Source organism: Sus scrofa, chromosome 15 (assembly GCF_000003025.6).
Source record: "Sus scrofa isolate TJ Tabasco breed Duroc chromosome 15, Sscrofa11.1, whole genome shotgun sequence".
Taxonomy (NCBI): Eukaryota; Metazoa; Chordata; class Mammalia; order Artiodactyla; family Suidae; genus Sus; species Sus scrofa.
In genome coordinates this window covers 136,851,158-136,874,927 of record NC_010457.5, presented here as the reverse complement: position 1 = coordinate 136,874,927, position 23,770 = coordinate 136,851,158, and the positions used below count along the sequence as shown (strand labels likewise).

Sequence of the window (23,770 nt, the reverse complement as noted above, 5' to 3'; positions counted from 1 at the left end):
GGAGCTGGGGCATCTCCGACCTCCAAGGATAGAATCCAAGACAGCTGATGTCCGGGACCGGGTCTGGAGTCAGCCGTCCTTCTGTCCAGCTGGCTCCTGGGGCCACGCCGTCACCCCTCCATCTTTCTCTTTCTCTAAGTGGTCCCTTGGCCCCCAGAGCCCTGGGTTGTTTGAGGACCTTCGTGCCTGGAGGGCCTGTACTCTGCAGCCCTTTGTTGAGGCTCCAGTGCTGGCTGGTCTCACCCCTCACTATGTTTCCTAATCCACATCCTTAGAGAGGCACTAACTGGTTCCTAATCCACATCCTTAGAGAGGCACTAACTGGTTCCTAATTCACATCCCTAGAGATGCACGAACTGTCCCAGCTCCTGCCCGGGGCGGGAAAGGCAGACTGCAGGCCACTGGCCTGGTGCTGGAGGGCTGCCCAGTCCCAGGGCCTGCCCTGCTTTAGTCTCCAGGTGGGTGGGTATCACAGGGCCCCCTGGGGTGGGTGGGGACCACAGCCTTAGGATGTGTAAAAATAGGCACAGAAGATGCCACTTCCTTCTCTCCTGACAGGCACGGGGCTCCCGAGGCTGGGGAAGGGCTTCTTTCCATGGGGAAGGGTTTTCTGCTCCTGCTGGGGTCTCCCATGCCTCAGACACACTTTCTAGTCACACGTCCGGAGGCTCGGGCCTCGTTAGCAGAGAGCTAGTGTGACAACCAGGGCTGCATTGTGGTGGTGGAGAAAACATGCGCTCTGGATCAACAAACTGCTGGGGAAAGCTGCCAAACAAAGCCAAGCAGAGGCAGCTGCCCGGGGCCCGCATCGGTAACCCGCATGGCAGGACCCCGTGTTCGCAGTCACGGCTGCACCTGCAGGAGGAGAGGCTGCCTGGAGAGAGTCCTCTGGGGAGTGTGAGTGGCTGCAGCCAGGCGCACACACACATTATACACACACATGTGCCCACACACTCATATGCACGTATACACAAGCACACACTCACTACACACCACACACGTGTGTGAGCGGAGTGCCAGCCAAGGGTGGACGCCCCCCATCCCGCCCGCAGTTTCCGCGGCGGCCAGGCTGTGACTCAGAGATTCTACAGGGCTCTTCCCCAGACGCCTCTGAGCGCCCCCGCCCCGTCCCTCCACCCACACGCTCTCCCCTCAGGAATTTCCACGGCGGCCACTGCAGCCAACACCCCCAGCAAATCGCTTTACTTCCCAAGGCTCTTGGAACATCAAGTGTGGGCTCTCAACAGGAAGGAAAAGCCGCAGCTTGAAGCGAAATGTATGCATGCCACCGCCTTCCTGCTCCTGACCCGTCGGTTGCCGTCTGCTCCAGAACCAGTGCAGCTCCTGAAGAACATTCTTTTCCATTCCTTTCACCGGGACGAAGCCAAGTGAGCTGTCCTAGGAATGACAGGCTCACCTGCTGCTGCTTAGGGGGCCCCGTGTGCTTCTAAAGGGTCTCCTGCCTCCACAGCAGGGTGGGGTTGGCGCGGAAGGTGGAGAAGGGGCTGGAGAGGGATGGAGGCTTCGGAGCCCCTGCCCCAGGAGTCAGTGAACTCACTCACGCATTTCACTTTTATTCTAGAACCTTCCTTTGTGCCAGCTCGGATGATAAAGTCGTTGGGTATAACTGATTAGTCAGTCATAATAACAGAGACATGGAAAAGGCCTCGGCAGGAGCCAAGGGGTCCTTCTCGAGGGGCTGCTGCACCCCTGCCCTGTCCCTTTGCTCAAGGGTCAACCTCTGGGGAAGCAGAGAATGAATGGACCCTGGGGGGTGGCCTGAAGTTCAGGTGGCATGAAGTGACAGTGGCCTGGGAGCACGTGGCATGGGGGAGGGGAGCACCCCAAAGGAGAGTGAGAGCTGCTACCAAGGGTCTGGGGTGCAGGGAAAGCAACCCCCACCCTCAGGGCCCTCTGTGTGCCTGGGGACACCTGCTCAGCTCAGAGGAGCCTTTGGCCTCAGGGGCCCCTGCCTCAGGCGGAGTCTCAGCCAGGGTTGTGGAGGTGGGGCTCCTCCAGCAGAACTTCGGAGGTCCCAACCCATGGGCTTAGCCACTCTGGCCCCTGGTAAGTGCCTCCCAACACAAGCTATGGGTGAGAACAAAGCCGTGGTACAAAGAGGGCTCTCTGGAGTTCCTGTTGTGGCTTAGCAGGTGAAGAACCCGACAGAGTGTCCATGAGGACATGGGTTTGATGCCTGGCCTTGCTCGGTGTGTTCAGGATCCAGCGCAGCCACAAGCTGCAGTGGAGGGTCCCACGTGAGGTCTGGATGAACACGTTGCTGTGGCTGTGGTGCAGGCGGGCAGCGGCAGCTCCGATGTGACCCCTAGCCTGGGAACCGCCATGTGCTGTAGGTGCATTTCCCCTCTGCCGCCCCCCAAAAGGACTCCTCATTTGCCTTTGAGGCCAGGCTCTGCCTCCCCTCCCATAGTTGATGTGGGGGAGCCGGGGGTCCTCTGAGCTGGGCTGGAGGGGAGCAGTGTCCGTAAGGAGCAAGGCCGAGGCCGCTGCCTGGGTCCTCAGGGAGGAGCCTGAGCAGGGCTGTGGGGAGGGGGCATCTGCCCAGGGAGGGCAGAGCGAGGTCAGGGGCTGGGTAGCCAGCTGCCCCAACCCCAGCTTCCACCCTCCGTGCTGAGAGTAGCAGGTGCTGCCTCTAGAAGAGCCAGGTCCTCATCCGATGGGGAGCTGCCTTTTCAGGTCGTGGAGCAGTTTTCCAGCAGGAATAATCCGCAAGCTACAGGGCACAGCGCTTCTTGGCTGGAATTCCATGGGGCAGTCATTACAGCATCCTTCTCCCCAATGGCCTGGCCTCTGTTGGTTGACAGCAGAGGCCCCTGGGGTTTCCAGGGTTCTCTTGTGCCTGATAGCGGTGTTGATGACGTGGCAGTAAAGAAACTTTTAGCTTCTGTTTAACCCAGTGCTCCCCATGGTTAATAACAAAAAATATGAAAAGACAAATGTGTGCTGGGCTCACTGGCAGAGGGTTAAGGCACAGGCATTGGGGTCACGCCCCTGTTTGACCCACTGTCCTCTCTGAGCCTTGATTTTCTCTTCCGTAGACTGGGGATTGAATGCCTGCCTCCCAGTGTGGTTGTCATGGTTGTACAGGTGGTTGGCACGGGCGCTTAACACGGAGCCGGAGCTCGAACCCGGGACTTGAGAACTGCCACTAAATTCTCACATTGAGAAAACACACATGTTATCATAAATTGATTATAGCCCTTTAGCACGTGGTAAAGATGACCGATAAGGAAGCCCAGCAAATATATTCGCAAGAGCAACTCTAATTTCTAATCATGCTGATTTTGAGAACTTACATTTTCTTGTGTCTACCACTGCTCACGATTTTTATCATGTCACTTTCTCATATGCACACACCCAGGTCTTACCTGTGCTGGAAAGCCTAGTCTTGATCGTGTAACACGGTAACCCAACTGTATGAGCATCCCCAGCAGTGCCAGGAACTGCACTATGATGTCTTGAGGCAAGATGAAAATCTCATTGTCCCTGGGACCTGGCACATGCTTCCCGCTGTCACCAGTGGAGGTTAAACTCGGTCATTGATGAGGAAGGAGCAGGGGACCGAGAAACACCCTGCCTCCCTTCCTGAGGGAACTTGGGCCTGTGGCCTCTGTCTGGTGGGCTTCGAACGTTTGTATAAACTCCAGGAGCTGAAGTGCCTCATCTTTCAACAGAGACAACAATCAACAGAGGGACAGCCAGTCCTCAGAAAAGACCAAAGTTAAGGCCGAAAGCAAACAGCTGTCTTAGCCTGAACTGAAGCAACGCTCTGGTAAAGCTTCTGCGTCATCTCTCCAGGGGCTTGCGAACCTTGTCACTAATGGGCTGGAGAGTAATTCTCTAGGTGTGGCCTGGACAGTCGGTCAACTCAACTCAACTCTGACTCTGTAAATTAACCGGTATCAAGCTTACCTTTCCACAGCAAACGGCTGAGGACCTGGGCAAAACCTGCGTGACTGTTTTTAAACAGCACCTGACAGGCAGGATAGGATTCTAATCTCGGATAAAGTATCAACAAGGGAACCCTACGATCGCCCTAGCTTTCTCCCTGTTTCTGAACACATGCCAGACCACGGCGCTGGGACGGGGGCCTTAACTGTAGTGGTCTTGCTGGGTTGGGAAGACAGAGGTCAGAACTGGGGCTGGAGGAAGTGGCCAGAATTTGCTGTTGAGACTGCTGGCGAGGGGGTGCTGTGTGCAGAAGGAGTGTTGGCAACCTCTATCCAGTCCCCTTGAGGCTTAGACTGAATGCTAGGCTATGCACATAAAACACTTAAGGCAAAAATAACAATACTTTCCATAAATTCAGAAAATAAGAGGAAGGAACATGTCTCAACTCATTTTGTGAGGCCAGGATCACTGATAAAAATCCCACACAAAGACGTAAGAAAAGAAAACTACAGACTATCCCTTAGGAATAAAGAAGCAACCATTCATAATAAAATGTTATTAAACCAAACATAGCAATACTTACAAAAGAAGAAGTATCATGACCCAGAGGGGGTCTATTTCAGGAGGGCAGGGTTGATGTAATACTCAAATGCGGGGCAGTGGACTTCGCCACGTTATTACAATGTAGCAGGAATAAACACGTGAGATCAACAGAATAAATACAGGGGGGAAAGTTTGACACAATTCATCATCCATTTCTAGAACATCTAAAACTATAAAAATCCAACTGTTCAGAGTTTGGCGAAAAGCAATTGGGAATTGCCAAGCTCCTTTCCTTCACTTTGAAGTCTGTGTTTACAGTATATATAAAATATTTCTCTATATATAATATAGAACCCTACAGTCTATATATGTTTGTGTGTATATATATATATATAAACACAGAACCTGCGTTTCTCCTTAGGTCTTGCAAAATGGCCTTGTAACAAGTTATCGAATTTTCAAGAGGCTTTTAGCACTCTTTTGTAAAATAAAAGTTTATGAAGGAAAACAATTAAAACAGCATGTCTGAGTGTTTTCTTCCCTAGAAACCCGGTGACTCAACAGATTGCACACCAGGCCACTCCAGGCTCCTCATCCCCATGGCAGGAATCTGGCGGAGAAAAGGAAATTGAGTGGGGAAACAATAAGTATAGTCTGCCCCGAAATTAGAAGCACATGTCTCCGTCTTCAGAGCTTTCCCACAAGAGGGAAAATGTGAGCAGGGAGTGAGAGGCTTTTCCCAGGAGAAAGACCAGGCTGGGGGAATCTGTTTGCAAAGTAAAATTCAAGTGTTCTTTTTATTTTATTTTATTTATTTTATTTTGTCTTCTTAGGGCTGCACCCATGGCATATGGAGGTTCCCAGGCTAGGGGTCAAATCAGAGCTGCAGCTGCTGGCCTACACCACAGCCACAGCAATGCAGGATCTGAGCTACATCTGCGACCTACACCACAGCTCACGGCAACACCAGATCCTTAACCCACCGAGCAGGGCCAGGGAAGGAACTTGCGTCCTTATGGATGCCAGTGGGATTCATTTCTGCTGAGTCATGGCGGGAACTCCTCAGATGTTCTTTAAAGGAACTCAAGATCAGAAAACTAACAGCTCCTTATCAGTTTGAAATGACGGTAAGCCCGATTGGTGTTCAGCTTCCCCTGGCCCTGTGCGTGGTACCGAAATATTTTAGAGAAAATAGACTGGGAGTTAGGGGCTCAGTTGAGTGAAATCCCATTGAACTCTGATTTTTTTCCCATCGATTACCTTTCAGTGTTTGTGAATATAAACATTAAGTTCTAATCACCTTCAAAGCTGGTGGGAAAATGTAGTGAGAATTATACATGATCAACCGGAGGATTGGCAAGACAGGGTTATACAAAGTAAACCAACAGGCTTTTGAGGGCGGAATGAACATCTTTTACAACAGAAAGACTAGATTTCAGTCCTTTTCTGACTTGCACCTTCAGTTCTGGGTTTGGAGCTGGAAGCAGAGGTCAAGGCATGGGTCCACCTAAGAAATCTATCAGGCCAAGGCATCAGTGAAAGTGCCATCAAACAGTCTGGCAGGCAAATGTTTAAGACAGACATATATAAGACAAACACGTATATGAGACAGGAAGAAAAGCGAAGGGGCTTTCCTGACCATTAGTACCTGGCCCGTGATGCTCCAAGCCCCTAGGGCTTTAGAGAAGCCAGAGAGTTCTTTCTCCTTATAGCAAAGACTGGAATTTTTACTTAATAGTTCCATATTCTGGCAACATTCAGACACCCAAATGCACAAAACACCTTTGGAGTAAATGCTCCATCTAGACGCTCACGCACGGACGATATCGCGGTTGCAATCCATAGAGGTTTGGGGGCCCAAGGCCACCAGCTTCAGTGGTGACAGTTGTCTGGTTAGGAAGGTTTGATGCCCGGGCAGTGCCTGAAGTGCGAGTCTGGAACCAAGGGAAGGGCCCTTCCCACCCCAGTATCCCTGGCTTCCAAGTCCAGTGACTGAGATTAGCGTCAGAATCAGCAGACCCTGGAAAGGAGATTGCCCTCCCCAGCGTGGGAGGCCCTCATCCAATCCATGGAAGCCTGAATAGAACAAAACTGTGGAGTAAGAGAGCTTGCTCAGCTCCCACCACCTGTCTTCAAGCTGGGACTCCCGTCTTGCCCTGCCCTTGGACTCAAACTCAGCTGTCCTGGGTCTCCAACTTGCCAACTGCAGATCTGGGGACTTCTCAGCTGCCATAACCACAACCACATGAGCCAATTCCTTGTTTGCATGTTAATCTCATCCATAAAATTCCTCCTAGACACACCCAGAAATAATACTTAACCAGTTATCTGGGCATCCGGGGCTCGAGTGGACACGAACAATTAACTGTCACATTATAGCTCCCCTCTCATCCCTCTGCAGCGACCGTCTTTCTGCTCCCTTCACAGATAAACTCTCCCTACGTGTCCCCATGTTCCTCTTTTTCTCCTATCCATACGTCTACATATCAATATATCCTCTTGGCTCTGTTTTGGGGGGACCCAGAATAAAACAAGTGTGTGTAAAGGATTGTTTGGACTAGTGGGTGGTTTTCTTTGGTGGTGATGCTGGTGATCTTGGATGTCTTTTAAAGATGAGAGTGGCATGAAATGATGAAAAGGAGATGAGGAAAGCAACCCATCAAAGATACAGGAAAGAATGGAAATCACATGAAATGGTCCTAAGAGTGGAGACGTTGGATGGGCACCAGAAGGAGCGGTCAGGGCAGGGGTCCCCTCTCCACTGTACCAGGAGAGGAGGAGGAGGGTGTCAAAGAAGACACATTACCAACGATGGGACCAAGGTGAAGAGCCCCATGTGATGGCCTCTGCTTTCTTCAGGAGAAGAAGCAAGGTTATGTGTTGAGAGTTAAGGGTTACCTGGGGTCAGGGGCTTGAGTAGAGGGAGGACTATAAATCTGAGAGGGGAGATTCCCTGCATACATGCCTGGCATTGGGGTTTCCATCTCCCTCCCCTCAAAGCCATGTACCATGGGGAACTGTGGCATTGATCCTCAGAACCAAGGTTTTTATTACATGCAAGGAACTTTGCAAAATAATATAAATTTGATAAATTCTTGAATTGTTCCTTGGTGATCTGTTTTTTATGCTGCCTCACTAACCCAGCCAATTTTTTATTTGTATAAATATTTCCAGACAGTCTTTATCAAACTAGGAGTTTGGCAAGAAAGGTCCACCCCTGTTCACACATGGGACAGACAAGACTGGTTTCTGACTGCCAGGGGTTTTTGACAAAAGAGGGTGTGAACTCCCCTCCCTGTTTCTAGGAATAAGAGCAATAATGTGTCTGTCTGTATGTGCCAGAGACACATACTCACATTCACATGTTTCTTCTATTCCACATGGTCTTCTCACACTTCTCTCATTGAGTGGTGGCGTCTCGTTTCTCCACTCAGGTTCGGGCAGGGCTGGTGACCTTCCTGACCAACAGAGTTAGACAGAAGCTGGATGGCATCTAATTTCCTTTGCTAAGTCATAGAAAAGAAACAGATGCAGCTTCCTACTGGTCTCCCCACCCTCCTGCTCTTTTTCCTCTCCTCCTACTCCTCCTTCTTCCTTCTCCTTTCTTTCTTCTTTCTCTCCTTCCTCTCCCTCATCTCCTCTTCTCCTCCTTCCCCCTTCCCTCCACTCTCCTCCTCTCTTCGCCCATCACCTCCCCCACCTCCTCCTCCCCCTCCTCCTTCTTCTTCTCCTTCTTCTCCTCCTGCTTTCCCCACCCCCTCACCATGACAAAGAAGATACAATGTTGACCTTGGAAATCCCACGCCATTATGTGAGGAAGCCCAAGTCATGCAGAGAGACACAGAGGGATGAGGTCTCTGTCAACAGGCAGCACCAATTTGCTAACTACACAAATGAGCCACCTTGGAAATGTGTCCTCCAGCCCCAGTCCGGCCTTCAGATGACTGAAATCCTAGCTGACATCTGCAGCCTCGTGAGACAGCACGAGTCGAGCTGCTCCTGAATTCCTGATCCACATGAAAGTACCGAATTGTTGTTATCCTGAGACGCTGAGTTTTGGGGTGTCTGTGTTGCAGTATCAGATCACTACAATGAACAACACAACAAATTCAACAGATGCCACCTGACCATCTCCCTCTGTCAGAGTTGTCGATGCCCAGCACGGAGTCTAAGGGAAGAGCTTAGAGTAGCCTAAAATCACTGTGCTTTACAGTTATCACCACAGAGAGTACTCACAAAGTCCCCCTGAGAGTGGAACTGTTTTACAGATGAGGAAACTGAGGCCAGTGTTCACACAGCTGGTGACTGAGAGGCTGGGACAGGAACCTGTGTGTCTCTGTCTCTGGGGTGGTAGTCAGAGCCTCCAAAGATGCACTTTCCTCTTGCCCCAGTCTCCTTACCCCCACTGGGCCCATCTCAGGTCACAGAACAAGAACAGCCCTCCCACCACCTAGGGGAGACCAGTTTGTGTTTAGGCCATGTTGCTCTGGCCAGTTCTCCCACCTCACTGTCCCGTAATGGCCCCACTGCTGGTCCTCTAGAGATGGTAACTGACTTTGGGGTGTTTTTGCCTGATTAAAGACTCAGTAGACAATGGGAAGAAGAGGCCAGGCTCTGCGGGAGGCTGTGGTACAGTAAGAAACACAATGTCCCCCTGGGCGATGTTCATTTTGGGCAGTGTAAGCCGGGTGGCCACTACACCCCATGGCCTCTACCCACCAAGCGCTGACCCAGCCACCCTTAGCGAATTGTCCTGCAGCCTTGTGCCCTCGAGGCCCTGGGCCATGGAGCTGGTGGCTCTTTGGGCTTCTGTAGGGAGGCCCTCGCTTTCTCCCAGGGGAACTTTTTCCCATACGGTGCAGCTACACCAATCAGAACAGCCTGTCTTCCACCCATTCATCTCCTAAGCATGTTAAAGGCATTACCTGCTGAGTTTCTTGCCTGCGAATCGCCACTTCCTTGTTTCCCAGTGTCGACTCGCTTCTCAGCACTATTCTTGTTCCATTCTTTCCGTGGGAATTTTGGAGGGAGAAAAGTTTGATTGAGGGGCGTGCCATCTTAAACCAGATACTGAAGATTTTTAATGGTTAAAACATCTATGCAGGAGTTCCCGTGGGGCTCAATGGGTTAAGAACCCAACATAGTGTCCATGAGGATGTGGGTTCCATCCCTGACCTTGCTCAGTGGGTTAAGGATCCAGCATTGCCACAAGCTGTGGAGGCGTAGGTTACAGATGCATCTTTGATCCAACGTTGCTGTGGCTGTGGTGTAGGTCAGCAGTTGCAGCTCTGATTCAACTCCTAGCCTGGGAACTTCCATATGCCTTGGGTGTGGCCCTAAAAAAAAAAAAAAAATTCTCTGCAGAGTGACTTAATCTAGGACGGGGAGCAGGATTTGGGGCAGCCCCGCCATGGAGGTGCAGCGAGGCTGGGAGGGGCTCTCCTAGGTCTTTCTGACCTCATACCTTCTGCCCCTTAGCTCTTCTCTCAGGAGAACGAGGACCTAGAGGCCAAAGTCTCGATAGGTGCCCATGGTTGGAACTTCCAAGTCTCTAGACAATTTCACCTTTGTATCGCAGTTAAGAAAGCTGTATAGCTGAAGAGTCCCAAGTATATGCTCCGTTCTGAAGCTGCAAGTTTCCCACCCACAGCTCAGGGCTACTGGCCAACAGCAGTTCCCTCAAACCAAGAAGATGGCATGTGGGAACATGAGTCAGTGACCTTGGCCTTGGGAGGGGGCTGTGGCCCGGAGGTTCCCGTTAGAACCATTCAGCCCATCCTTCCACCCACCCAAACCCACTGGAACCTATGTGTCAGGGAACCCATAGATGTTACGACATTTATGGAACAGCGAGGTCTCTAGGGAACCAGAATGACACTGTGGGGAGCCACGGTCTGCTCACAAAGTCCTACTGCAAAAGAGGCCAGAATCTCAGGTTCAAGTCCTGCATCGGCTGGTTCACTCTACCCTATCTATGACCCACGGACCTGAGGCTGCATCCTGACCAGATGGTCATGACGGACTGTTCTAAACATCTGCAATTCTCCCCCACCCCAGTCTCCTCAACTACACAGGGAGCCCCCAGCAGCCCAGGGCCAGCCCACAGGGCCATCATGGGTCTGGCCTCCGTGTCTCTCTGGACGACATGCAGTAAGGCTCACCACAGGTCTGGCTCTGGCCCTTCTGGACAAGTGGCTGGTTTGCAGGCCTGGCGGCTGAGTGCCATGCTCCCTGGTCCTGCTCTCAACACGTGAATCCCAGAGGCAGGCAAGAGACTCTGGAGGCGGATCCCTCTGCCAGGACCTTTGTTGGGCACCACCCACTGCAGACCATGCTTCTTCCAGGTCTACTTGGAATTGGCCTGGCAATCCTTTGTCTTGCTCTGGCCTTGGCGGGAGGCCTGTGACATCTCCCAGTCCCTTTCACGCATCTCCCAGTCTGCAACCCACTGGCTGAAACCACTGTCTCCACTGGTTAATGGTGTCCTTGGCTGTGGACACTCAGCATGGATTTGCAAGGTGCCTCTGCCTCGTCTCCCAACTTGGATGTCTCCTGGTTTTACAAAGTGAATGGTACCATGGGAGAGGCAGGATGGCAGGCAGGTGGAATGAGAGGCCGTGAGCCCCAGGGCCGCCAGGGACTGGCTGTCCCCAGGAATGAGTGAAGTGGGCTCTGAGCTGAAGGCGCAGCAGCCCTGTGGCCCCAGCCAAATTCTGCCATGTGGGAAGGCTGGCCCAGGATTACCAAATGCCCAGATTTTCCTCAAGAGAAGTGAGAAATATGAATGTTCACATGAAATCTCCCATTTTTCAGATGTCAGTTCATTCATGGTATAAAACGCTGTGAGATTCAACCAGAACATGTCTGCTGATCAGACTTGTCCCACGGATCACTGTGTGTGACCTCTGCTACAAATAAAGATATTTCTTTAATAAATAATAGTAGGTACCAAGTACTCACCACGTGCCAGGCATGACTCTAAGTGCCTTATGCGGATATCTCTTTTCATTCTTTTTTTGGCCACAGTGTGTAGCGGCTTGACACAGGATCCCAGTTCCCAGACCAGAGACTGAGCCCGGGCTACAGGTTTGAAACTTCTGAATCCAAACCACTAGATCACCAGGCATCTCCCTCTTTTCATTCTTACTACAACATATGAGGCAGGAACAATTACTACCCTCCAATTTTATTCATATAAAGAGACAATAACCTGAAAAAGTTAAGGACCTTGCCCAAGGTCACACACCCAGGGAGTATCGCTCTGTGGAGCCCAAAGCACCACACTCAGCTTCACAAGCAATGATGGGCTAGGGAAGGCTGGCTTGTTAAGGCCTGTGATGTGCTGCTCCAAACACACTTGGATAAAATGAACAAAAATGCAAACTGTCCCTTCTTTCTTTTCTTTGGTTTCCAAATATTCCCTTTTTCTGTCTTTCTTTTCTTTTTCTCATTCTCTTTCTTTCTCTCTCTTCCTTCCTTCCTTCCCTTCCTTCCTCCTTCCTTCTTTCCTTCTTTCCCCCCTCTTTCTCTCCTTCCTTCCTTCCTTTCTCTCTCTCTTTCTTTCTTCACCTACGGTATACAGAATTTCCAGGGGAAGAGACTGAATCTGAGCCACAGCTGCGACCTACACCACAGCTGTGTCAGTGCTGGATCCTTTAACCCACTGCTCTGGGCCAGGGATCAAACCTGAGCCTCCGCAATGACCCAAGCCACTGCAGTGGGATTCTTAACCCACTGCACCACAGCAGGAACACCCCTTTATACTTCTTAAATTTAAAGAGTTAATAGTAGAGGACTGCGTGAGCCCCAATTTGTCCCCATGTCTCAGAGATGCCCCCTTCTCAGAGCAGATTCCCCACCCTTGGATGAGGCATCTTTGGGGCTCTTGGGCCTAGTGCCTGCATGTGTACATGCATGTGGGTTGGGTAGGGGTAGGAGCTGGATTTGGGGATGTGTATTTTTCAAAGACGTTCCAGGTGACTCTGCTAGTAACATCCTTTTTGGTTGAGAATGATTTTTTAATATTATTTTTAACATTAGAACTAATCTTCAATACCACTGCAATTCTACTAGCTGAGCCCAACCACTTATTCCTACTAGAGACAGAAAACCTTATTTTTCTCCTCCCTGTTATCAAAGTAATTTGTGCTCATTCAGGAAGGCTTCCAAGGTACGAAGAGACAGAAAGAAAAAAAGTGCCATCATCACTGTTGATACTCCACACATTTTCTCTTGGTCTTTTAAAGATGCATAAAGAATGTGCGTGTTCTCTACAGATATAGCCCCAACCTGCTATCTTCCTTTTTAACTTACTATGTCATAAATCCTTTCCCTGTTGCCAATTCATTGAGAAATCTGCATAATAGCTCTCTAATATTCTACCAAGTGCTTTTGTAATATTTTATCTTTCCTATGACTGGATATTTCTGTTCTCTTTTCCCTCAAGTTTATTACTGTAAAAATGCTGAAATGAATCTCTGACTTTTAAAAAAATTCATTTGGTCCTCAGAATGTGTTTCCAGAGAAGAGATGAACAAGTAAATGAATACAAACATTTCTCAACCTCAAAATGTGTTGCAAAATTCATTTCAGAAAAGTGTGAAATGATTTATTTTCTCTCCAACAGTGCATTAAAATGCTTATTTCCCCACACCCTCTGGCTCTGGGTGATGGTAGCAGGGAGGAAAAACCAACACCTTTTGCTGTTTTAAAAGCAGCTCCACACACAACAAGATGCACCTGTGGATCATTACATCCATCCACGTGGTTCCGCAGGAAACCTGCCCCCCGAGCCGGAGGCTTATAGGATTTCCATCAGGTGAACGAAGCAATCTGGGAAAAGAAAAAAGCCTTGGTTGAGCTGGTGTTTGAACGATCCTAAATTTTACTGATGAAAACAGCGTTCCCTCCACATGACTCATCCCTTCCCCCCCTAAAAGCTGTGCTTGAGAGACAGAGCTGAACAGCAAGCGCCATGTCAGATGGACGACAGGGCTCTCAGACCTTGGATCTGGGTCAGCCGGGGACTCCTGCCTGCCCATCTGCCAGCCGGGCTCTGGGACAGAAGCTCCCACCCAGCTTCCTTAGGAGCCATGTCAGGTGTGTCAAACATTCTATACACCTAACATGTAAAGCAAGAGGGAAATGGAGAAAGAGACAGCAGGTGCTTAGAAGTGTTGAGCTCTGGCCTCCAGTAGGAGGAGGTGAAGCCGTTTCAGTAAAGGAAACTGGGACCATCTCACTTGTTCTGTCATTAGAATGTGGCAGGGGTGGGGGAATCAAAAATGGACATCTCCTCAGAAAAGAAAATCACGGACTTGGAGAAGAGACTTGCGGCTGCCTGATGGGAGGGGGAGGGAGTGGGAGGGATCGGGAGCTTGGGCTTATCAGACACAACCTAGAATAGATGTACAAGGAGATCCTGCTGAGTAGCATTGAGAACTTTGTCTAGATACTCATGTTGCAGCAGAAGAAAGGGTGGGGGAAAAATGTAATTGTAATGTATACATGTAAGGATAACCTGACCCCCTTGCTGTACAGTGGGAAAATAAAAAATAAATAAATAAATAAAGATAAAGAAAATGAAAAAAAAAAATGGAATACAGGGACACACAAACCTAAGTGACAAGTGAGAGGGCTGAGAAGCAGTGACACCTCGGTAGCAATGAACACATCTGGTCCCCAGATCTTGGTTTCTAAGCAATGTTGCCCAATTAAAGGATCAGGCCTCCTTGGACAAACAGATGACAACAGAGCTGGCCCAGGAAATGCACAAGATTAGCCAGGAACACCCTGTGTCCAGAAAGTAAGACAGTGATCCCCCAATGATGGGGTCATGCCAGGACAGGAGCCAACGTGAAGGACCTCCCAGTGACTAAATCTGGGACAAGCGGCACAACAAAATGTAGAATGATAGTCATGGATTATAACTCCTGGAATAAATAAAATATCCAAGAGTTTGTGCTAATACAAATAAATAATTGACTAAGAGAAAGAACAGTTCTTACAATAAAATTCCAGCTAACACATGTAGAAAGAATGATGAAAATAGAAAGTCATTATCTGGGTAACACTAAGGATTCCCGTAGGCAAAAGTCATTCAATGGAGGGTGAAATCGGTAAGTGAAAGTATGAGGAGAAATGGGATGTTTACATGAAGTCTCTTCCCACTAGATATTTATTAGCTACAAAGGGAACTATATTAACTTAACAGTGAAGGAACCAGGCAGAGACCACTTTAGCCAAACCAAAGTGACCATCAGAGAGCACGGGTGGCAGGCATCTTCAGCTATGATGAAGGGGGAAGCGTACAGCATGGCTTCTGGAGCACCCTTGGCAAAAACACATACTCTTTGTTTCATCATGAGAAAATATCAGGCAAATACAAGTTGAGAGACAGTCTGCAAAATAACAGCTGATGTTCTTCATTCACAATGACGTCATCAAAGACGAACGGCCCCATATAGGTGGAGACCTATACAGGATGCAGTGTGGGATTCAGAATCATAACTCGACGAGAAGAGGACTTGGATGAGACAACTGGTGACATGTGAATAAGGTCCTGGTATTAACTGTACTGTTGTTATGTTAGACATTAACATTCAGAGAAGCCTGAAGAAAATTACAGTAAAATTCATTTTTTAAAAAATTGAGGTATAGTTGATTTACAATGTTGTGTTGTTTCAGGTGTATAGAAAAGTGATTCAGATATATATTTATAAAAATACATATATAATATATATTTCAGATCTCAGTACAGTAAAATTTCCGAACTATTTTTGCAATTTTATTGTAACTCTGAAATTATTTCAAACTGAAAAACAAAAAAAAAGATGGCATAATTTTTATAGAGTTTCTAGCTTTTCTTGGGGATTTTGTTTTATTAATCACTGGAGAAAATTGAGATTTTTAACAATTACAATTTCATTTGGTCACATGACTTGATCTCTCTTTAACAAACCAACAACTTAAAGTTTATTTTAAAATCTTGGAAGTAAAATTACCTAGGAAAGGGTTTGCATTTTAGTGTTGAACAGTTGAGCTAATAGGCTTCCAGAAAGCAACATGTTGACTACTGAGAGGTCAAGTTGGAGAACTAATTATAAAAGTCCTTGACATGCCATCTTGACCCAAGAAGAACTCAAACTAGCATTTATAGCAAAAAATTAATTGAGAATCTACTACAAGTATGTCATCAAGGCATTTTCAGAAGCATATCTTGGATTTCCTACAGCTGAATTAGGAAACAGGTCAATTAGCTCTTAGGAGGCCAGGTCATGGATGATTAAGCCAGAGCTGTTGGATGGCTTGGGTAAGATGTAAGATGCTGATAACTTCAGAATGAGCTAGTAAGGGAAAACCTCCAGTTGGCTGTGGTTTTTACCAGAAACTGAAGCAATAATCAAAAGTCTGTATTCTAATCACATTTAATCCCCAAGTCTCTGAATTTATTATCTGACATGCATTTAAAATGACAGATGATTCCCACCACAAAGCTTCCATTAAATCTTCTCATTCAGGATGACATCCTAACCTTTTGTAGTTTTACACCCTTTACCTACCAAATTCTCACTAAGATGACTGACAGAGTAATAGGGAAAATCCTTTGCAACCTAGGAAAAAAATCACCATCCAAATCCTAAAATTCTCGATGATTTAAAATAAAAGATGGTGCCAGGAAAACAAAAATGAGATAAGGGAAAGGGAACCATCCCATCATTTACATCTTCCACAGGGGCTGCAGTTTATGGTGCAGGGAATAGGGAATGAATTTCAGTCCTGCTTAGCCCCAGGACTAAGGGGGCAACCTCAGCCTACAATATGTGCCTGGAGAGTGAGTTGGGGAGGACAGCTCTCTGCATGGCAGGAAGTTCTGTTGTGTCAGCCCCTGCTGAGGATGGTCAGCTGGCAATGTGCATGACAAGTCAGTGCCCCCGAGCTGGCTGAAGGTTGCCTCAGCAGATGGCTCACTGGAAGTGGATACTGTTCCCCAGAAGACTTCCCAGGCTTGTGTTGCCTTCCATTAATGTCAGGTCCTGCATCACACATCGAATCATATTAAATCCACCAAAAAGAGAAGCCAAGAAGTCTAAAATTTTCCATTCTGTTTTCTGGAATAGACTTCTCTCTGTAAGGGTAAAACACACCACACACACACACACACACACACACACACACACACACACACAGGGAGAGAAAACTCACCAGTTTCTGCAGATGAAAAGATGGAGCCCATTCAGGAAAGTTGAATTTCTATGAAATGGAGGTATTTTAGGAAAAAAGAAAACTTAAACAAAAAGAAACCAAGGTTAAGAAATTTGAAATGTGTATTCTAAATGAAATGAGGAGATATTTTTAAATTCATGACCATTTCACTGGTGCAATTGGAGAAAAAGCATTCTCAAGTATTATATACCCAGCTAAACTGGCAATTAAGGATGAAGGCAAAATAAAGACCTGTTAACACTCAAGAAATCAGAATAGTATCATCTCTATGTCCAGAAATGTGCTTTTGAATAAAATTCAGCAAAATAAAAGAGGGATTTCTCTAAGAGAAAAAAATTAAATTCAAGAATCAATGGAAATAAATCAGAAACATAATGAAAGAAACTTCAGGTACTAACACTAAGATAAATGATATGAAGAGAGTGAAAAGGCAACCCATGGACTGGAAGAAGATATGGATGCATTACATAAATCTAATAAAAGGCTAATCTCTAGAATATATAGAGCTCCTAAAGTCAAAAGTAAAATAAGAAAAGCAACTCAACAGTAAAATGAGCAAAGGACTTGGTCAACAGTGATATCCAATGACCAATAAACATATGAAAAGATGCCCAACTTCATGGTCATTGGAGCAGAGCAAATTAAAACCACTGTGACAGCTGTATTACGTACCCATCAGAATGACTAAAATAATGACTTTAAATCTCTCTCTCTCTCACACACACACACACACACACACACACACACACACACACACTACTAACTGTTGATGAGGATATGGAATAACTGACTTTCATACACTGCTCATGGGAATATAAACTGGTACCACCACTTTGGAAAATCCCATAAGGTGAACAGATGAGGAATTTGGAATTCCAGATCTGGGTTCCTCCTCCTGTTCCCCAAGAGCATGTTGGAACTCTGTGCCTTGGGGTCTACTCTGCAAGAAGATGGGTGTAATGACAGTCAGAGTCCAAGAAAGAAATAGATGGCAGTCAAGCTGGAGACTGTAAGAGTTTTATAAAGGGACAAGAAACACGGCAGGGCTCAGTCTCCCAGGCTGCCACACACAGGCTATGACGCCAGCTGAAATCCAGGGCTGTGTCTGGAGCAGTAGTCCCTCACCCCCAGGTAACTGGTGCTGCCTGTGGAAGCTGCACCTTTAGGCTCCACTGGCTTACAGGTCCTGCTTCCTCCTGGGCGCTGTGATGGAATTGCGGCCACCATCATTTGGGGCGCTTCAGGCCATTGACCAGCAGGCAAAAAAAGGAATTGCTCTAGTGACATTTTGAGCCAGCTCATTCTTTGTGGTGGGGCTGTCCTGTGCACTGTGAAGAGTTCAGCAGCCTTGCTGGGCCTGTGACCTCCACCACCAATGGCAACTACCAAAATCATCTCCAGACATTGCCAAATGCACCCTGGGGGCCAGAGTGGCTCTTGGTTGAGACCCACTGATTTAGGTTATAACATCCTCAGTAAGGAGGACATCCCAGGTTTTGGTTCTGACAGTCATGCAATTTCATGGGATCTGCTTTCTGATTGGCCCCCTGCAGAGCGGCTCACGCAGCAGAGGTTAGGATCCCAGGTCAAAGTTCACACGGCTTTCAGTGTCCAAGCTTATTTTCCCAGACAACCTCCGGCCCTTTCCCAGCTCCAAAGATGGTTTTTCCTATAAAATATATGGAAAAGAGAAAGTCTATGTTTTCTAACACTTTAAAAAATATCTGAGAGCGCTTGGTGTTGAGGAAAGAGAATGGTCTAGAATCAGAAGGAGTTTAGAATCCAGGTTATACCATTCCCGCCGTGTAGGGACAAGCTTCTCCAAGGCTAGGGGGCATTTCCTCTGTAAAACAGTACCAGGCTCCTGGGCTTCTCTGCAGGAATGAATGACCTCACCCTTGGAAAGCATTCAGTCAAGACTCATCTGGCTCTTCTTTCCTGGTTGAGGCCACTTTGGGTTTCCAGTTACCTTCTCCTTTTAAGATGCCCCCCACCTGCCCTTATCACCCCTAGTGGGTGAGCAATGCCAGTGGGCAGGGGTCTGGGGCAGTGGTGAGCTTGCCCAGTGGCGGCATCGTCTTGCTTGTCCTCATGAGCTGGGCAGGACCGACAGCCCCACACACCTGGCACAGAACTTGAGAACTTTGTAAACTCTTCCTGAGTTAACCCAGAATGACCCCCAAGTAAACAAACAGGTGCACGCTGCTGGAAAAGGACGCTCTCTGAAGCCTTTCCGGCCCCTGGCACGGGTTGGCCGAGGAGCAGCGGGAGGGAGGCGGTGAGGGGCTGGTTGTCATCTAGCCCCAGGTCTGTAGAACTGGTTGAAGTCGGGTGCCCGTTGTTTCAAGGCCTTTTCCTTTGAAAGCCCTGTGGGCGGAAGGCAGCATGTGTGTGCGTGACACAGGCACACAAACGAACACAGTCTCACACTCACTCAGTGTCTCATTCCTATGCACAATCACACTTCCACGTTTGGTCCAGTTCACACACAGACTCCCCCCCCCAACACACACACACTCACTGACCCACACACAGACTCTCCCTCACACTGTTGGGCTTCACCCCGCAGGCCTGCGAGCCTTGGAGTCGTCCAGCCTCAGGCCTGAAGAAAAAGCCTGGAGACAGCGACAGGGACATTGATGGCTTATTGGACAGGGGGCTTCACACGTCTGAAACAACGGTCCTGCAGCAACATCCCACCATGGGACAGCACACAGCAGCCAGGACTTGGCAGCAACCTTCACTCCTGGGTGTTGCGGGTGGGGAACTGATATTTTCAGGGGAAATGACGTCACATGGGCTCCTCAGTTACCAGGGAGACCAGCGGCTGCAGGTCCCCAGCCCCTCAGGTTAACAAGCGTCAGGAGGGCAGGTTGTTTCCCTTGAACGAATCAGCAGGTGGAGCCTCTGGTCCAAGGATGAGAGCAGTCACCAACTGGGGCTGGGGGCAGCCAGGGGCCTGGAGTGGGAGCAGGGGCTGTACAGAGAGAAAGAGACCAGCCGGAAGGGCTGTCCTGAGGGGCCTGACCACGCACACGTACGCATGTGCGTGCCCGCGCACTCCCACTCAGCTCTGCGCCAGTGCCCAGCTCCCGCTTCCCGCTGTGACTCAGGTTTCCCAGAAGGAAGAGGCTCACAGCGTGGGTCTGGCACTCGCTTCGCTCCTCCTCCAGCCGCCCCAGCCGTGCTGAGTCACAGGTCCTCCTGTTTATTTAGCCACATGAGAAGCTGGGTTTCTTCCAGGTGCTTTCTTGGGCGGCGGGGGACGAGCCGGGGAAGAGGGTGGGAGAGAAAAGCGGGTCATCCTGGACCAGCGATGGAGAAAGGAGAAGTGAGCGGAGGAGAGGCCTCCACGCACCAGGGGAGCAGAGGCCAGCGTGGGCCCTCCGCCCCTCAGCGAGGAGGAAGCGCCTGCCTCCTTCCGCCAGATGATGGGAGAATCTGACCGAGAGGGGTGTCTGCGCCCCCCACCCCCCGGAAATAAGTGCCCCTCTCACCAACCTCATCACTGACCCAGCGGCAAGCTCAGAATCAAAGCAGCTTCAGCAATGTTTCCATTTGAGCTGACGTGACACAAAAATCCCGGAAAGGGTATTTCAGTAAATGAAGATGCTGCGGTGAGATTTTGGAGGGCCTTTCTCGGAGAGCTGTTGATAAGGATCAGGAGCAGTGGCCGAGTAACAATAAAGCCCTCTCTGTTCTTTAGGCATTGGTTGATATTTTTTTAAGGAAAGGGGGAAAGTGCAATGCTGTAGCTGCCAGAAAAGGACGAAATTAGGAAACTTGTCTTAACTGCTTCTCCAAGGAGTTTAGATCCAGTGATTTATGGAGGCCCCAATGCAGCCATGACCAAAACCTCCTTCTAAGCAGAGAAGCGTCCCACACTTTGAGGCAGTGAGGGAGTTTGGCAGGCAGCCCTGTTAATGCTAATTAGTGCTGGCAGCCCTGCAGGAAGGCTTCTTGCCAGGGACACGGGTTCAGGGGAGGCAGCCTGGTGTCGAGGGCTTCTCTCATGAGAAGCACGGTAACCAGCTCCACAGCCCCGAGTCTCCCTCAGAGGCTACAGAAAATAAAACCCCGAGGTGTCCGAACACGGCTGGGCTCAAAGTCTGAGGCTGGTGGGCTCAGGCTGGAGGCTTTGCTCCCTGGCACAGGACCCAGCTTGTCAGCAGTGACCCATGCCCTGACCTGGAACAGCTTACTGTCCAAGGAGACACAGACCTGGGGAGGCTGGAGAAGCCTCTGCTTCCCTTTGTCAGTGGGTGGAGACAAGGGTTCAGGGAAAGCTCCTCTTAGACTGAACTTTACAGATCTCAGTTTCAGTTCAAAAGGAAATGGAGAGGGGAAAAGAGGAGGCGTTCCCGTCCTGCCTCCGAGGTAACAAACCCGACGACCATCCATGAGGATGCAGGTTCGATCTCTGGCCCTGCTCATTGGGTTAAGGATCTGGTGTTGCCCTGAGCTGTGGTGTAGGTCACAGATGTGTCTTGGATCCAGTGTTGCTGTGGCTGTGGTGTAGGCTGGCATCTGCAGCTCTGATGAGACCCCTAGCCTGGAAACCTCTATGTGCCACAAAAAGGAAAGAGGAGACGGATGAGGGGACGAGGCTGAAAACAGTTTCAAGGGAAGGAAAGGGGTATAAGCAGGGGTGGGTGTGGAGGATGGAGGCAGAGAGAGATGGTGTGGTCCTTGGGGTGGCTCCGGGGAGGGTGGCCAGGGAGCCTCAGGTGGGGCCTTCCTGGGACCCTGGGCTCAGATTCATACAGAAGGATCCAAAGTCCAATTCAGACTCGAGGGTGAGTGGGATGTGTGGAACCCAGGGGTCCTGGACCAGCCTTGGGTCTCCCCAGTAGGACTGGGTGGGATCCAGGCTGAGGGTTGATCTTCCTGGCCAGGGCTGGCCTGCAGCCAGGTGTTTCAATCCTGTGTCCTCCTGAGACACAGGAAGGGAAGTCATGTGCCTGCCCCCATGGTTGCATGCACTTCGTGACCTTCAGGGACCCGCAGCCCGGGTGTGGACTGGTCAGTATGGGAACCCTTTATCAACCCTTAAAGTGAAGCTGGTGGAGGGTGGTGGTCTCCGCTGGTCCCCGGGGGAAGCCAGGAGGGCTGGGCTGGATGGGACTTAAAGGCCCGGCTCCAGCGGCACCCCTCCCCTTCCCCCACCTCCCCTGCTGACCCACACCTGCATCCCCCCTCCAAAGGGGACTTCTGTCCAGAAAGGACGCCCGTGAGGGCTGGGCTTTGGTAGGACAGTCAGCAAGGATGCACGGGAAGGGAAGAGAAACTGCAGGGGAAAAGAAACAAGTGAGCGGAGTTGGGGTGGATTATTTCTGCTAGGCTTTTACTTTTCCTGGGTGATCTTGTGCTTTTGTGTGTGTAGACACATCCATATGTACCTGACAGTGCATAGGAGAATAAAGCATTTTAAATTTGGACGATGCCGGAGGGGCTCGAGGCTTACACTTCAAACTCGGAAGAAACAAAATCCTTTGCCTGGTAGAAAAGTTTAGTCAATTTGACAAAATCGCTGGTTCTGTCTTTTTCTTGAAATGCTGAGGAGATGCATTTCTAGACTTGGGCCTTTTTAATTTTCAGTTTTTGAAGAGCTGCAGATTCCTTTTCCGGGATTGACATGAAGGATATTTAGTCTGTTAACATTTACAATCCTATTATGATGTTAGAAAACAGACTAAGCATTTAGTGCCCTTCCTAATTTTTGTCTAGACCAAACTAGACACAGAAAATGACAAAATAATTCAATTAGTCTAAACCGATGCTTTTTAACAATGGAAAAACCTTCATTTCTTTATGTTTTTAATTACAAGATGGGTTTGGAAGTGCCAGAGTTTCTGAATGTATTTTGAAGTTAAGTAGATTATTAATCTCTCTAAGCTTCTGGCAGAAAAGAGGCAGAAGGAAGCCGAGGACTTTGTCATGACCAGCGCTGGTGTCCATGAACAGCTTTGGTTCCATCACTGGGGCTGGTTTGTCTTATAAATGGAGGATTAGTGGGTCACAGAGAGAAAGAGAGGAAGGGTGCTGTACCACAGCCAGGCTGTGTGGACCTTGCAGGCAATATTAAGGCTGGTTTTAGCCAAACTCCATAAAAAGTGGACCCCTGGGGACAGGGAAAGGGCCATGTGACTCCCTCAAAAATTCACTCAGCACATCAGCTCTGTTTTTCAAATGTCCCCAACACACACACACACACACACACACACACACACACACACACCTGGCATCATAACACTCTGACTTAGATGGAAAAAAATTCTCACTCCAGGCAGGCACCCCTTTCTCTTGTGTGCTTTGAGGAGGGGAGTTGTTTCCGGCTCAGACAAGGGTACACAGGCTGAGGCCCCTGGGGGTGGGCCGACAGCCCAGGCGGCGGGGAGGGCGTACCTGGCCTTGAACCACTTGGTGACTCTCTGAAGTCATGTCTCCTCTCAGCCTCCATTTTCACCAGTGTGACCTTTTGGCCACTCACTTCCCTGCCTGAGATACTCCCTCGTCTCACCCTTACCCTAAAGTAACTTGTGATAGTCTATCTACTTATTAGACCCTGCCCTAAAATAAATAGCTTGTGATTCCCGAAGGACAAGTATTTCTAGCTTGTGTCATTGTCAATCACAGTTCTCTCCAGGCAACTTTAACAACCTCGTGCGTTTTGTCTTTGGAAACCGCTGATCCTTTCTCACCTAGAACATGCTTTGGGATTTATCCAATTCCGTATCTCCTGGATTATAATTTTTAAGACCCGCCCCATATCAAGCTCTCTGTTCTTTGCAGCCTCCACAGTTGTTTGACACCAGGAAAAGTCACTGACTTCAGTACATTTTCCTACCATATCCTTGAGCTCTTAGCAAGTTGCATTACAATGTGTAGATGGGTCTCTGCCATGCTATAAGGATTAGGGAAGATGGAGATGGAGTAGAGCAGGGTCCCCACTAAGGCTGGGGCCACAGCAGCAACAGCATCACTGTGGAGGACAGCTGCCCAAGAGGGCATGATTTCTTGGCTGGAAAGGCCCTGGCAGCAGAGGTGCTCTGGGCATTGCTGTGAGACCCCACAGTCATGGCTGGCTGGC

At 49.1% G+C, this 23,770-nt stretch overlaps 1 long non-coding RNA gene across 2 annotated transcripts; it reads right to left on the bottom strand.

Annotated features, from left to right (window-relative positions):
- LOC106506426 lies at positions 17,682 to 21,125 on the bottom strand. Of its 2 annotated transcripts, none has more exons than XR_002339192.1 (2): positions 20,182 to 21,125; positions 17,682 to 19,985 (listed from the first exon to the last, which is right to left on the bottom strand). It is a non-coding gene; the product is annotated as an uncharacterized LOC106506426 (long non-coding RNA). The 2 variants fall into 2 exon arrangements; XR_002339193.1 differs by having other exon boundaries at positions 17,682 to 19,657.